We start from the raw sequence: 17,891 nt of genomic DNA on the forward strand, positions 1-17,891 counted from the left end.
CAACCTGCTAGAATCTTTTGGACCACATCCAGTCCTACATAACAGTGACATTCCAAGTACAACTATTTGAAGCATTCCTTTATTACATTGAGGTTGGGTTGAGTTGCTTGTTTTTCTTCTGAGAGAATTAAGGGTAAAAAAGATTGCAAGTGAACAAAAGCATTTAAATAACAGGATACGGTTGGTGAGAAATACCCCGACCTTCCTGTAAATTCACGTCACTGGATCCTCAGGAGACAAAGGTGCGTGAACTACTCAGTAAATAATTAGGATTTAATAGGAGACCTTGCAACGTTGTTTACAACAAAACAACAGAAACTAATTGTTCCGTGAGGAGCAAATAAGCAAATAATAGAAACACATATCAATATAATCAGGAAATTATGTCACGTCTGAGCTAGTTACTGAAAATCCACTTTTCCAGTGGTTCAGATTCTGTAGCCATATTTTGACTTCGGCAGAATTTTTTGTATTATTTGCATCCTTTTTTGATGTCGCAATGAAGCTAGGAGCATACAGGAAATATTCTTTCTTCGCGACCTTAAGCTTGACACGGCATTTAGGTCACTGCACTATGCGTATGCTGATATTACGTTCCATCAACAATGACCAACACAGGAATCAGCGGGGCTGTTTTCTTAAAATCAGAACTATAATGCAAATAACTGCTCTGCCAAGCTTGCAAGAAGCCAATATAAAGTTGCATTTTTGGTTAAACGCAAACGACCTGATGTGGTTGCTAGTGCTAAAAATAACCAAAAACATTCTGGTAACCATTGAATTGACACCCCATATATAACTTTATAGGGTGTGTATAACTCTGCCTCAGTACCTCTTTAAGTTTGAGTACCTACAAAGGTAAATAAACAAGTTCTCATTGTTCCTGACCATGTTCGACACAATCCGACTTTTCATTTAAAGGAGAAGATTGGGGTTGGTAAAAAAATAAACATACATACTGACCTCTATGCTGCAGCATCAGTCTGACTGATGCTGCAGCTATCCCCCACCAGGTCTAAGCCCAAGAACTGAGAGATCAGTGATCATGTGACCGCATGAACTGAGCGATGACATTACCACTCATCAATCAGCTCTGAGCAGGGCGCGGCGACTGTCAGTCACTGCTCTCTGATCTGCCCCTCCAGTGCTCACTGGGGTGCCAGAATGGGAAGGAGGCTGGAATGGCTGGAATGGCTGGCTTGGCTCTCAGAAGCTGAGTTAGCTGCCAATCAGGCATGTGGGTGGATCCCCACAATATGGTCAGGATCCTTCCAAAGTCTGTAGTAGCTCTGTAAGTGGACACAAAGGAGATGTTGGGTTAAAAGCTTGGACAATACTTCTCTTTTAAACCTACTTTATGGAATAGTTTTGGAGTATGATATGTCCTGTGTATTACTGACAATTGTGTTACCTTCCAATAGAAAGAAGAAAAATAATAAAGGTACTTCTCTGCTCAGACAACAATACTCATGCTCCCTGAGCAGAGTGAGTGAGAGTTGTTGGTAGCAGAAACATAGTTGTGACATTATATTGGAGCCCTAGAGATCAAGTCTGATGCTTTCACAAAGAGTAGAACAATCTGGATCTCCAGCATACCACTGGGAAAGGGGAGCTTGGGAAGACTTTGAAGTAATAGTACCAGAGTTGTATAAAGTACTCAAAACCCATACTTGAGTAAAAGCACAAGTGCTCGATCAAAAAGTGACTTGAGTAGAAGTACTAAAGTATTCAACATTTTTTGTACTTAAGTATTGCAAGTAGTTTTTTTTTTTACATTTTGCTACTCAAGTACTGAAAGTAAAAGTACAAGTACTGTGTTATGTAGTTATTAAAGAAAGAAGTCAAAAGTTTGAACATCATATTGTTTTTTATTATTACATACAGTAGCTTTTATTTTCGTATGAGCAAAATAAGACTGAATAAATATATACCAACTAATGATTGTGCGGGAGGACAAAGGTTTCCTTTACCTTATACCTACCATATAAGAGTAAGTGTATATAACCAGCGCCCATACCAGTATGTGTGTATGTATGTATGTATATGCAGGCATATATATGGGTACACATGTATGCATGCATACATGTATGTATGCATATGTGTAGATTGCACAAATATTTCTAACTAAGGATCTGGAATATTTTTTCAGAAAAAACCTAAATACCCTACCTCAAAGGAAAAAGAAAAAACTTTCAAAAATCAATACTTAAAGGGAACAGGTTACTTTCACTGTAAGTACCTCACCCCAAGAATTACCGAAAACCTACTCCGTCACCCAGCACAATCATTAAACATTATATATATGTATCCCCAGATTATTCACCACAAGAATAGGATACTACCTCCTACACCCAATAAACCCCAAAGAACCAAAACTGGAAGACAACCATACAGTAATTCGTTAGATACTTACTTTCAAACTTATACAAACCCACCTAACAATATATAACGTAGATATGTATATATCCCTCAGACTGCACCATAGTGGTTCCTGCTGCGAATCCGTTCAGGCAAAGGGAAGCTCACAGAAACAGACAGAGAAAGTATGTATATACTAATAAAAAATACTAAATAAAATACTATACTTCAAGTAAAAAAGATCTAATAATACTTATCACTATTTTCACAGAATTGGTGATAATCCTTGAAAAAGGCTACCCAGTAGCCGAAACGCGTTGGACCTACAGTTGGATCTCTGTGAACATATTTTTTCCAAGCAATGAGCCTGGAAAAAACAGAGAACAACGTCCAAAAATAAAAGTCACCCTTTCCACCCATGTCACGGATACTCTCCAAACCTTTCACCTCTTTTTTTTCTAACACAATTTGGGTCTATAACCCAAACACCCATGCACTGGATATATGTACCAATAATTGTATTTAAGATTGTACTAATAAATTTTGACTACCTTTTTACCAATTGTGTATAAACTTACTTGCCCGTAAAAGTCCCACCCTTACCCTTTGACTTGAGGCATCAAAAATCCCCCTTCTAGATAATACACATGTTTTGAGCTTCATGAAACCTGCCATCTACTGTTCTGGCAGTGTTAATTTTTATAATTGTAACGAGTAACTATGCAGCACAAAAAAAAAATATCGGAGTAGAAGTATTGAAATCATTGAAAAAATGTAGTGAAGTAAAAGTGGAAGTAGGAGAAAAAAATTCTACTCTAGGAAAGTACAGATACCGCCTTTCGGTACTTAAGTACAGTAGTGAAGTAGTTCTACTTAATTATTATACATCTCTGAATAGTACACATACAAAAAAGGTGTTTCAAATCTTGCTTTATGCAACACTCCAAGTTCACCTAATAAGTAAAAGAATGGTACACTTGGACTGTAATAATATGTGAATACATGAAAGTCCATAATCTGGTCACAGGTTCACTTTATTAGTGCTTAAACCCTGAAGGGCTAGTACTGTATGCTGTTGGTCTTAAACCATCCCTGTTGCTATAATTAAAGAGGCTCTTCACCCTACAAAGAAAAATGTAAAAGTTGGCAGCTACAAATGCTGTTGACATTTAATAAAAGGACACTTTCCTGTCCAGGGATCCAGCGCTGATCTCACCCGGGTCGGTTCTTTGGGCCCCCAACACCGGCATGTTTAGTGTGGAAAGCCAACTATGATTCCTTGCAGCTTCACAGCTGGCTTCTCACTGAGCATGGGTGAGTCATGCTGCGCTTTGCGAATGGTCCCGCAGCCTTCTGGGACTTGTGACTGTCCCAGAAGATTGTGGGCAAAGAGGGAAGGGGGTGAATTTTTGATTGGATCGCCTAGGTGAGCCGATCGAAAGTGTGAGTGAGTACCTGACAAAACTAGGTACCTGCTCCCTCCACTAAAATAAAATGTACCAAATGTGAATGGGGGGGGGGGGGGGGGAAGGGGGAGAAGAACATAAAGTGAAAATTTCCGCTTTAGGTTTCTAAATAAATCCATACTTGTAAAGGAATAATGTAAATACTTACCTTTTCTGCCATCTTCTGCTGAAGTCCGCAATAAAATCGACACTTCTAGAGTGTTGAGTCCCCCTCCAACTCTCACTGGTTCCCCTTTTGACCTCTAATTCACGGCTGTATTTTGTAGTGCAGGTCAGAGGTCTAGCAATGTACACAAGAGCAGCAGTTCTCTTGGGTCTCTCCATCCTTATTGGCTGAGACATAGCCGCACTGACAATCACAGGTGGGGCGGAGCTGCACTCTGTGTTTCTTATGGACACACAGAGATGGCTTGGGATCAAGCATGCATGAGTGCCCCTATAGAAAGTGGCTTGCTTTGGGGGAAGGGGCCAGGAGAGCCAGTGGGGGACCCGAGAAGAAGAGGATCGGGGCTGCTCTGTGCAAAACCAACTGCACAGAGTAGGTAAACGTGAGCCTTTAATATCTGTTTGTACAAGAATTAGTTGATCACCCTCAGAAAAAATCAGTGTAGCACTGCAGAGCAATTTGTAAACCCGTCAAGTAGTGATGGACAAATAGCAACAGGCAGGATGGACAGACCAAACTTTATTCTGACTGTCAACCTTTTTTTTGTTTCATTAAAATAATAAACATGTTACACTTAAGGCCCGTACACACGTACCGTTCGTCGGCCGACAGAACGTCCTACAAATGTTCGCGGCTGGCGTGTTTGTTGTTTGTCTGTTGAAAAGTGCTCAAAACTTGCCCAGGACATTTGTCTGCCGACAGAAAATGACGTCACTACGTTCCACGCACGTTCGCCGCTACAAAAGAGGAAGTGAGTGTTTGGCCGTGACCCTTCTGGGCATCTCGCGCTGATTTCGGTAGCATTTGTTTGGTTGACGACATTTCGCTATTTTCCGAGACATCGTTCGAGAATTTATTATGGCGACCGTGAATTTGACCGTTGCTGTCGTTAGTGTTGGAGTTTTGGCTCTGAGACGACGTACGAGCAATAGGAAGAAGAAGCGGACCTCCTGGACGAAAAATTGGTTGCTTAACCGTGATCAATTTTCTCATATGTCCTTGCTGAGGGAGCTCCAGGAAAATAATCCTGATGACTTCAGGAATTATTTGAGGATGACGGATCCCATCTTTTACCGTCTTCTTGCCCTGGTGTCCCCCTATATTTTGAAGCAGGATACTTGTATGCGGCTTGCAATTACTCCTGAGCAAAGGTTAATTGCGACGTTGAGGTATCTTGCAACAGGGAGAAGCCTGCAGGATCTGAAGTTCACCACAGGCATCTCCCCCCAAGCACAGTTATCATCCCTGAGACCTGCTCTGCCATCATCAAGGTCTTGCAGAAGGACTATATCAAGGTATGTTTGATTTTTTACATTACATGTATTAGTCGTTTCACCCGAATTATGATGTTTTTGGATGTACAGCAATTGACACAGGCCATTATTTGTAAACTACCCTCTGTCCGCATGCACATAGTAGTAAAGATGTAGATTATCTTAACCATTTGTAAAATTACCCACTAACCACCCCACCATTCTCTGTGGCCAGACTGACACAGCCTACTGCTGCTCAACCCCCAGAACCTCTTGTCTTTCTACCAGACAGGTTTGATGGTTCCCATTCCTCTTTTCTTTTTTTTCGTATGGATTGTGAGCTCCTATTTATCCTTAAGCCTAGGACCTATCATAATGACTTTATTAAAGTGCATGCTGCCATTAATTTGCTTTCTGGCAAAATGAAAACGTGGGCATACCAGAAACTGCAAGAAAAAAGTCCGATCCTAGACAATTGGGAATCATTTGCAATTGCGATGCACTCCCAGTGTCTCCCCTCCCAAAAATCTACTCCTAAACCTGCTCCAGGTAACCGCAGACCCCGGCTACCTAGGGAAAAAAGGAAACCAAATGAATATGGTGATCCTGCCTGGTCATGGTCCAAGCCTGCCTTAAACAGTCAGCCTTGTCACTCTGACACATCTCATTTGAACCCTGATCCTACAGAGATGGATGAGGAGCCTATGGAGATTGGTGCCGTACATACTAAGTTGTCCTTACAAAAAAAAAAGATCACAGGAGAATCTGTGGCCTTTGTTTTTATTGTGGAGAAGGGGGACATTTCATTACATCCTGCCCAACCAGACCCCATAGGCCTAAGGCTCTCCCAATGGAGGCCAGGCGAATCCGAACTGTCTTCCCTGAAAAACAGCCTGGAAATTACCAAGGCTGTTGCCAGCCCTGTCCCCGTTCTATATCAGAAAAGGACACCCAGAAATTGGCAGATGTTGGTATAGATACTCCTATTTTTGCAAGTACATTTCTAGCTTCCAATGAAAACATTGAGATTCTTGCACCTGACTGCGTACGCGCTTCTAATGGCACGGTGGTATGTAGGAAGGATCTGAGGATGTTTGAAGAAGCATTGGTTGCTAGGACTACTTCGGATGGTTATGCGTCCGATTCTAGTGAGGGGTTCATGTAGCAGACACCCTAACAACAAGTGATCCGATTCTCGTATCGGCAACAAGTCCTATCCGATTCTCAGATCGGTTACCAACCTGATCCGATTCTCATATCGGCAACAAGTGATCCGATTCTCACATCGGTTACCAACCTGATCCGATTTTCATATCGGCAACAAGTGATCCGATTCTCACATCGGTTACCAACCTGATCCGATTTTCATATCGGCAACAAGTGATCCGATTCTCACATCGGTTACCAACCTGATCCGATTCTCGTATCGGCAACAAGTGATCCGATTCTGATTCTCGCATCGGTTACCAACCTGATCCGATTCTCATATCGGCAACAAGTGATCCGATTCTCACATCGGTTACCAACCTGATCCGATTTTCATATCGGCAACAAGTGATCCGATTCTCACATCGGTTACCAACCTGATCCGATTTTCATATCGGCAACAAGTGATCCGATTCTCAGATCGGTTACCAACCTGATCCGATTCTCATATCGGCAACAAGTGATCCGATTCTCACATCGGTTACCAACCTGATCCGATTCTCAGATCGGTTACCAACCTGATCCGATTCTCGCATCGGCAACCAGTTTTTTTTTTTTCCGATTTTCACATCGGCAACAAGTGATCCGATTCTCACATCGGTTACCAACCTGATCCGATTCTCAGATCGGTTACCAACCTGATCCGATTCTCACATCGGTTACCAACCTGATCCGATTCTCAGATCGGTTACCAACCTGATCCGATTCTCGCATCGGTAACCAGTTTTTTTTTTTCCGATTTTCACATCGGCAACAAGTGATCCGATTCTCACATCGGTTACCAACCTGATCCGATTCTCATATCGGCAACAAGTGATCCGATTCTCACATCGGTTACCAACCTGATCCGATTCTCAGATCGGTTACCAACCTGATCCGATTCTCGCATCGGCAACCAGTTTTTTTTTTTTCCGATTTTCACATCGGCAACAAGTGATCCGATTCTCACATCGGTTACCAACCTGATCCGATTCTCAGATCGGTTACCAACCTGATCCGATTCTCGCATCGGCAACCAGTTTTTTTTTTTCCGATTTTCACATCGGCAACAAGTGATCCGATTCTCACATCGGTTACCAACCTGATCCGATTCTCATATCGGCAACAAGTGATCCGATTCTCACATCGGTTACCAACCTGATCCGATTCTCAGATCGGTTACCAACCTGATCCGATTCTCGCATCGGCAACCAGTTTTTTTTTTTCCGATTTTCACATCGGCAACAAGTGATCCGATTCTCACATCGGTTACCAACCTGATCCGATTCTCATATTGGCAACAAGTGATCCGATTCTCACATCGGTTACCAACCCGATCCGATTCTCAGATCGGTTACCAACCTGATCCGATTCTCGCATCGGCAACCAGTTTTTTTTTTTTCCGATTTTCACATCGGCAACAAGTGATCCGATTCTCACATCGGTTACCAACCTGATCCGATTCTCATAACGGCAACAAGTGATCCGATTCTCACATCGGTTACCAACCTGATCCGATTCTCGTATCGGCAACAAGTCCTATCCAATTCTCATATCGGCAACCAATCTTATCCGATTCTCGCATCGGCAACCAGTTTTTTTCCGATTCTCATATCGGCAACCAGTCTTATCCGATTCTCGTATCGGCAACCAGTATTATCCGATTCTCGTATCGGCAACCAGTCTTTTCCGATTCTCACATCGGCAACCAGCTTTTTCCGATTCTTATATCGACAACCAGCCTTAGAGGCCTTCCGGAGCCGGCCTTACGGGGGGGGGGGGGGTACTGTAAGGTTCTGGCACTCTCAGTGCCTCCTATCACATCATTTCCGGGTGCGTTCCATCTACCTAGATAGATGAAGCACATATAGGTGTGTTTCCCTTTAAGAGTGCTGACATCATCATGAGGCGCCGGACTGAACAGCTATTTAAATCAGCAGCTTTCACTCACATGTGTTCGTTCAACCTGCTGTGTGCCTAGATGTGCCTTGATGCTAACCTGTCTTGAAGCTCTCATGCTTGCAAGCACACCTCGCTGTCGGAACCACGCTGCGCTGATCCCTGTATCCCGCTACCGGATCATCCGCTCTTGTCGAACCTCTCCTCTGCTACATTGCTGCTAGTGATAAGTACCCCACAGGGGAAACCTCAATAACCTTCATACTAAAGCTTACACTGTCTAGCTCTGCATACTAAGGACTGTTACTACATCTGCACTATCTAGATTGCTAGCTCTTGAGCCTACTATCATCTGCTCTTGCACTGGGTTAGTCTCTCCTGTATGTCATCTGCTATCCTATCATCTACTACCATACATGATTGCTAACCTATCTGCATCCCACCTGTTACTATCTCATTCTCAAGAACATTCCTCTCAAGTGTCTGTCACCTATCGTCTCTACTCAACCTGTCTCTTCAGCCTATCACCTCTATACTACTATATACATAGATCACTCCAGGAACTTCTTATTGAGTGTGTGTATTTACTTGCTGAATTGAGATCATCCACACATGATGAGTCTTTGGGAGTTGGGATTGGTGTCTCAGCTTTTCTCTACATGACTACTGAAGTGGAATATTTCTGCAGCTGTAAATCCACATCATACATAAAACGCAGGAGCATTACAGTATGGCCCTTTACAATATAAGAACAATAGGAGGTTGAAAATAAATGTATGTAGATGTTACATCCCCTTATCCAAACGTTTGCCTTCCTGTTGTTTATATTTTTAACAAGTTGCATAAACATTTAACAGACAACTGTGTGTGTAATTAATAATGTGATGTGCTCAAGCACTAATTTTTTTTTTTCCCTACAGTTTCCTCCAAACGCAGAGCAATGGCTGGAGATTTCTGCTCAATTTCTGGAGAAGTGGAATTTTCCCAATTGTGGGGGTGCTATTGATGGGAAGCACGTCCGCATTGTCCCCCCTCCGAATTCCGGCACATTTTATTATAATTATAAAGGTTTTTTTAGTATAGTCATGCTAGCCATAGTTAATGCAAACTATGAGTTTATTTATTTGGATATTGGCAAAAATGGCCGCAATTTGGATGGGGGAGTTATTGAGCAGACGGAGTTCGCTCGTCGTCTAAAGAGCGGCACTCTGAACCTGCCATCCAGGGAGCAAACTGTTGAGGGTATGAGCTTTGTGTTTATCACAGATGATGCTTTTGCGCTTGGGGAGCATCTCATGAAGCCCTACCCTCAGAGGAACCTCACCCCCGACCAAAGGATTTACAACTACCGGTTGTCCAGAGCTCGCAGAGTTGTGGAGAATGCCTTCGGGATAATGGCCAACCGGTTCCGGATATTCCTGACGTCCATACACCTGGCACTGTACAAAGTGGATAATGTGGTCTTGTGTTGCTGCATTTTGCACAACTTCCTACGCAGGAATGTACACAATTATGTTTTGCAGCAACTGGATACTGACCCTGCTATGCCAGGTACAAGTGGAGAGGCCCAACCTCCTGACCAAGTGGAGTCCATGACGTCAATGCAAGTTGGACGGTCAGGATTGGCATCACACAGGGCCCGTCAGATCCGCCAGGAATATCTGGACTATTTCTTGGGGAGAGGAGCTGTGTCCTGGCAGCAATCACTGTCACACAACCAATAAACTTCATAAATAATTTCCTAAACAGATAAATGTCATAGATCTATGATTTTTGAACACATTAAACAAAAATTGCTATGATTCTGTATTGTGGATTCTAATCATTTGGGCACATATGGCCAACATAATTTTTGGTGTAAATCATGTGTTATATATGTGTGACTTTGGAAGGGTTAATACATTCATCAGTGGGTTTCTTTGCTGTAGTCTCTCACCAGCTGATCCAAAGTGATGATGGCCATGTGTTATTTTTGAGCCAGTGGTGTAAATACAAGGGCCTTCTGCACACCACAAAATTTACACAAACCCTGTCACATTGAGAACTAGGTCACACCCAAGGTTCATCTAATGTCACCTTACATTGGTGGTTATTGTCCAGAAGTTGCCCATACTATATATTTCATATAATACATTAGGGTATTAACAACATACCTACACCTGTTATGTTGTGTTCATTCATGACATCCTTCTCACTGCCCACCAATGTTAGGATATGTCAGTGTTATGTGAAACTTGATCATTGTTCATCTCAAAGTGTTATATATATATATAGGTAATGGAAAGTGAACTAGAGCAACGAACAAGCAATACACTATAGATTACACTGATCTCCCTACACTGATTGCTACTGGCAATATCAATGCCATATTGAATCCTAGGACTGCTAGTACCTTGAGTGTTGAGTCACACTTATGCGATGTGGGAAGTCTGCGACTTTGCAGCCTTCCAGCATTGCATAAGGGTGACCCGCCACTTACTTTTTGCACAGGATTGTATTCCACAAGTGTTAAGCACTGTGCGATCCAATCCAGATACATCAGAAATAAAGGGTCATGTGCGACTTGTATGCGTGTTCAGTGCGAATGTAGCCATACAAAGTGTATATGTCTCAATTCACACTGCACATCTGATGGCATGTAATATCGTAGCGCACTGCTCCTTTATTACATGCGATCAGATGTTCATGCGAAAATCAGCTATACAGTTTGTATGGCTCAATTCGCACTGCACTCGCACAAAAGTCGCACATGATGCATTTATTCAGCCGCATCAGGATAGGATCGCACAGTCGTTCAAACTTGTGTGATCCAATCCTGTGTGAAATGTCAGATCGCACTGTGATATGCGTTAAAACTGGGGGTATCTTTAACATTTCATTGACACCTCCAGCAACTCGCATATGGCAGTGTCCAAAATGCTTTCATTAACATGTAAATATGTGAATAGGCCAGCCATCATACATTTAGTGGTTCTTTACACAGCTTTAGACTTCGACCCCCCAACGAAAGTCTAATAAAGAATTGAACACACATTGTTGAATGTAAAAATGTTTTAGTATCAAACATTCACAGGGTTAGGGTTAGGGTTAGGGTTAGGATGTTGTAAAGTGCTTTTCCCAAACTTGGGTACACTCTTTAACATCTGAGTGTAATTAAAATGCCATAAAACCTTATAAAAAATTTGTAACATCAGGAACATCCCAATACAAACATTAAAAACGTAGGAAAATTGTGGCTTAAAATTTGCCAATCATGTCCACAAAATTGCGCATTTTGATTTGTAAGGCCGTTGCAGTCTCCTTTATTTGTTCCAGGTCTGCGCAGCATTGGAGAGCCTCACGGGTCAATTTGGCTAATGTGCAACTATGTAAAACATGGTCTGTAAAAAAAAAAAAAAAATGAGTCAATGTGAATTACCTACATGAGGTCATAATAATAGAGAAACATTTGGTGTCCAGGTAATCTTAAATTCCTCTCGAGTTAATACCTACCCTGTTCTTATGCTCTTTTGCCCTAGGCTCTTCTTCTTCCTCCTGTCCTCCTCCAATGCTGTTGCTGATGATTCTGCCGGTCTCCTGAGCTTACTATATATTCATTAGGGGTGTGAACGCATGATGACGTCATTGTGAGGGCATGGTCGTAATGTATATATATTAAGATGCAGAGACCAGAGACGGGCAGAATGCACGGCAACAGCATCGGAGGAGGACAGGAGGAAGAAGAAGAGCCTAGGGCAAAAGAGCAGACAACATAAGAGCAGAAGATATTTAAGAACATTTCATAAACGTCTCCTGTCGTTATTCACATACACTTCCATTTATGTGGTTAATGTGTAGGGGTACTATGTACCCCATACCCATTCACATAGTGATTGGGGTCTGGGATCTGGGGGCCACCCTTTGTTAAAGGTTGCTTCCAAAGTCCTAGGAAGCCTCTGGCCGCATGACCCCCCAAAACCACCAGACAGGGTTGTGGGGATGAGGCCCTTGTCCTCCTCTACATGAGAGCAAGGTGCTTTTGGGTGTGCGGTGCAGAGCCCCCCTGACCCAAAGCAACAAAACCCCCCCATGTTGAGGGCATGTGTCCTGCTGGGGTCCAGGGGGTGTTTGGTCCGCTTGCTTGTTCTCTTTCCTGGCCTGACAAGCTGCATGCTTGGATAAGAGTCTGGTATGGGTTTTGGGGGTAACCCACGCTGTCTTTTTGTTGTGGGCCTACCCTCAAACTCAATACTACACACAAAAGGCCTGGTTGTGAACTTGGGGGGGACACCCACGGTGGGTTATTCAATTTTTCTGTGTAGTTCCCCCTCAAAAATCTTCACAGCGCAAGTGGCCCCGCAAGTCAGAGCATCCTGATCCGACTTACGGTGCCACTTCCATTCAAATAAAGAGGCTCCCATAGGGAACTAGTGTTGACAATTGGAGGCTAAAAATAACACTGATAAAAATCATTATGAAAAAACCTACGTGGGCACACAATTGGCTCTCTGACACATTTTCGGATGTGCCCGCAACGCTGCTTGCCAAGTTGCCAGGAGATCTGGGTTCTGACATGGCTGGGGATGCCACATCCTCGCATGACGGAACATCTGCAATGTAAATTTGTAAGGGAATACAAGAATATAAGCAGGGGCGTAACTACAGGGGTTGCAGGGGTTGCAATTGCAACCGGGCCCCATGCTCTAGGGGGCCTGTTCGGCTCCCCCATACACCTGGATAGGAGGGGCGGTGGGGGGCAGCATGTAGCAAAATCACTGTCCTCCTTTGCCCTCCTGTAGCTGCAGGAGGAAAATGGAGGAGATTGGTTCCTCTGTATGCTGCCCCCGCCACCCCTCCTATCCAGTTCACTTGTGTTCTGCTGTCTCTGGGCCCCTGTGTGCTCCCCTGCTCGTCCCCACCCCACTGTGCTCCCTCCCCTCTGCTGCAGGGGATGTGTCACAATAGAGAACCAGGAAGGGGTCAGTAAATATGTAATTTACCAGCTCCTCCCTTTTCTGAATGGACAGAGTCATAGTCAGTGACATTGTAAAAAAATAAAATAAAATTATAAAAAATACAAAAAAAATAAAAACTACTGACACCAGTGGATGAACTTCCAGGATCGCAAAGGTCACAATTACGATGAGCCCTGGCATTCCACCACTGTGGAGAGGCACCAGGATGGCAGGAAGGGGGCCCACTGCAGAACTTGTGAAAGGGTCCTGCTGCGGGACCGTAACAAAGGGCCCCGCAACGAGAATAAAGGGCCCCAGGATCAGTGGGAAGAGCCCCAGGCTTGAAGGGAAGGGCCCCAGCCAGGGGTTCGGGGGGCCCTTCATGGTTTCTTGCACCGGGGCCCTGAAGGTTCTAGTTACGCCTCTGAATATAAGGTTAAACAATCATTGCAAATACACATATTTCGATGATCCCACTACCCAAAAATCTGTGCCTACCAACCTTCTTGTTGCTCTGGTGTCTGGTCACTTGTTGGCTCCACCAGAATCACCTCAGGAATAATGTCTTCATCTACATAATACAAAAAATTGGCCATATCATAAAAGTCACAAGAGGTACATTTGTTAGGACATGGTGCCCTGCTTGATAGCTCTTTTAGTAACAAATATGAAGACATGTACATGGTTATCTACGAAAAATATGGTACATTTATGTTTGACAATGCATAGGAACCAATTACCTTTAGTCGAATCTGTGCCACCATCTGGGCCCATGTCCTCATCTTCTTCCGCAACTGCAGATGGAGCTGCCAAACCTCTCCTCCTCCTTTCCCATTGTTTGGCACGGAGTTTTCGTTTTTCTCCAATTTAAAGGTTTGAATAATAATCTGTGATTAATAGGAATGTTTGCAGAGAAGATTCGTGCAGGAAAGAACGTTCGTTGCAACACAATACATATATTTTTAACTATGGCTTCCTGACTTTTAATGTCATATACTAAAACATCAACAATAGATCGATCTAATCACGACATGATAACTAAAATGAGTAATCTAACTTTTTACATAGACATTATAATCTAGACATGTTAATACAACATACACAAAATTATAAAAAACATATTGCATGTTTAACTACCTCAATACTGGGCACTTAAACCCCCTTCCTTCCCAGACCAATTTTCAGCTTTTAGCGCTGTTGCATTTTGAATGACAATTGCGCGGTCATGCAACATTGTACCTAAACCAAATTTGTGTCATTTTTTCCCCACAAATAGAGCTTTCTTTTGGTGGTATTTGATCACTGTCAGGTTTTTTCTTTTTTGGTGCACAAATTAAAAAAGACAGAAAAGTTTGAAAAAAAAAAAAAGTTTTTTTGTTTAGGTTATAAAATTTTGTGAATAGATACGTTTTTTCCTGCACTGATGATGCCGCACTGACAGGCACTGATGAGGAGACAATGATTGGGTGGCACTGATGGGGTGGCACTGATGGGGTGGCACTGATATGCAGCACTGATGGGCACTGATAGGTAGCAATGATATGCAGCACTGATGGACACTGATATGTGGCACTGATAGATAGCACTGATATGTAGCATTGGTGGGCACTGATAGGCAGCGCTGATGGGCACTGATAGGCAGCACTGATGGGCACTGATCGGCGGCACTGATGGGCACTGGTGGGCACTGATAGGTGGCACTGATCGGCACTGATGGGCGGCACTGATTGGCACTGATGGGGGCACTGATGGGCACTGATGGGGGGCACTGATAGGCAGCACTGGTGGGCAATAATGGGCACTGATGGATGGCAATAACGGGCACTGGTGGGCAGCACTGATATATGGCATTGGTGGGCAGCACTGATAGGAGGGCACTACTGGCAGGCTGTTTGCCATCCCTGGTGGCCATGGTGGGCATCCCTGGTGGTCATGGGTGGGCATCCCTGGTGGCTCTAGTGGCATCCCCTCCCCCCAGGGCTGCACTGGTAATCAATCATCTGATTACCAGCACAGACCCCCCCTGTGATCAGTGAGTACTTAGAAATACTCACTGATCACCCCAGCTCCAGTATCGATCCTCTTCTTCTCCTCCCTGACAGGATCTGTCAGGGAGGAGAAGAGATCGAAGCCGTTACAACGGCTGTATTTACATTGCATGACGGCTGTGATTGGACACAGCCGTCATGTGATCAGGAGGGCCAATCACAGGGCCCTCCTGACGCATCTTGTTGCGCTGTGTCCGAGGGACACAGGCACATCGGGATCGCGCCGCTGCGCGTGCCCGCAGCGGCGCAATCTCGCTCCTTCTGAAGGACGTTCCGGAACGTCCATTCAGAAGGACGAGACTCCCACCCGGCCGTATATGTACAATGGCCCGGGTGGGAGGTGGTTAAACCAAAAAAAAAATAAAAAACTTACTTTTTTTCAGAATCCGATGGATTTGGGAAAGCTGATCCTGCTCACGGTGTTTCAGGTCGGACCACCGTTTCCGAATCTGATCTTTCGATCGCTCCACACCGAATTTTTTAAGCAAACAGGCCACCACCTTATCCATGATGCCATCTTTCCTGGCATTGGGCCGGTCGTAATTTGCCAACTTGCCATCATAGTCCATTTTTTCTAAAATTCCGACCATCTCCACCATTTCTGCCTTTGTCATGGGTGTAGCCCTTGATTTTCTGGTGGCCCAATCACTTCGGCCCCCACTTGATGAACTCTGAGATATTTCAGACATTCTTCTTGATTAAAAGATTGTTCCACTGCTTCAGGTGTGTGTGTCGCATGTAGGCCTGATCTTCGGCACGTACACACCCCTGCACAAGCCCGCCACTGGAGGAGGAGTTGACGCATGTGCTGTATTTAAAGGACGCCAGATCTTTCGGCCGATGATTCGCTAGCGGACATATCGAGGGTTGGAGCACGATCGAACGGCGAATCACGACTTTTCCCCACAAACAAAGGTACGACTTTTTTATTAGAAAGTGTGTGTTTTGGGCCCTATACAGCTTTTACTATGAATATCTTTATTATGTCCCAAAATACATGCTATTTTAATATGTTTTGTGTTGTGTTGTGTCTTGCAGGCATATACTGTCCTGCAAAATGGTGGACAATTACACCACCCACAACTTTCTCATCAGTTTCATTGATGAGTTCAGGCAACTGCCCTGTTTGTGGAAAGTCAAGTCGGCTGAATATAAAAATAAGATACTAAAAAAACAGGCCATTGACCATTTAGTGGCCTTCTACAAGCCCGTCTGTCCTGGGGCAAATGCTGACTATATACGGCGAAAAATAAACAGTATTCGCAGTGCCTACAGGCGGGAGGTTAAGAAAATTGAAGAGTCCACCCAGTCTGGAGCAGCTGCACAAAATGTACATGTACCACGGCTGTGGTACTTTGATAACCTGCGGTTCCTGGCAGACACCTTGGAATCGAGGCCGTCAATTTCTACGCTGCCTTCGACTTCGGCAGAGGGCTCAGTGTCTGTTGATCCCAGCCAGGATGAAGATATCCTGGAGGAGAGTTTTACTCAGGTATGGCATTTCACTATATATTGTCTGCTAAAAATGTAATCATGTAACAAAATTATAAGCTAAACCATAATTGACCCTTTATGTAAACTGGCATAGCAAGGGGTTGGCATGACAGGCAACCGCCAGGGGCGCAGGCCAAGGGGGTGGGTCACAAAAACATTGGCATTGTTTTAGTTATTTTTTGAACAATCCACTCAGCCTGCACACCCCAGAACCCCCAGTTTGCAGGCGGATTCATGCAGGTGTAAAACATTGAGAGCTGATTCATGCAGGTGTAAAACATTGAGAGCAGCTGAGCCAAAAGACCAGGAGACTGAGAGTGCCTCTCACTGCATCCCCAGCACACCTCTGGTCTTACAAACACTGCTGCATCACCAGCACACCTCCAGTCCTAACAAACACTGCTGGAGCATCAGCATTCCTCTGGCTCAACCTTTTTTAAAACAAAACTAACAAACTAACAGCTCCTGCAAATGATACATCCATCCTTGCTTCCATGTCTCTGGTCTCTCACTCTGGGTCAGCAAGGCAGGTGGCTTCCTTATTCCGGTTTTCCTGCACCGCTTCACCCTCAATGCCCTACATCAAGCCCTCTGCAAGTTCAGGCCCCTCTCTCTCTGCAACCCCCTCCTCTCTCTCTCTCACACCCCCTCTTTCTCTCCCTCTCTCTATCTCTCACCCCTCTCTTTCTTGTTTTTCACACCTGAGACAATGATTGCCCACTAGAGAGCTCTACACTGGGTAAACAAAGGACAAATGAGAAACATTTAATGCCCTTTTATATTTTTTGGGGGGGGGGGGGGGGTACATTTTTACATTGATCTTGGGGGGGGGGGGGTGTTGCCAAATACAGCTCCTCAACAAGGGCACTGGAGACCCTAGATACGCCACTGTATGTAAAGTCTGCTATTTGTTCACAATAATATAACAAACATGACTTTTTATATACACTATAACATTCTAATCAACTGTTCATTTCATCAACAGGGAAGTGTCACTGAGGAGGAGCCAGGTTGCAGCCAGGAGCCTGGGGAGCCTGCGGAACTATTTCCACCACCACCTCCTCCTGCCAAACGGAGGCAAAAGAGGA

Source organism: Pelophylax lessonae (genome assembly GCF_965119305.1).
Source record: "Pelophylax lessonae genome assembly, chromosome: 1".
Taxonomy (NCBI): domain Eukaryota; kingdom Metazoa; phylum Chordata; class Amphibia; order Anura; family Ranidae; genus Pelophylax; species Pelophylax lessonae.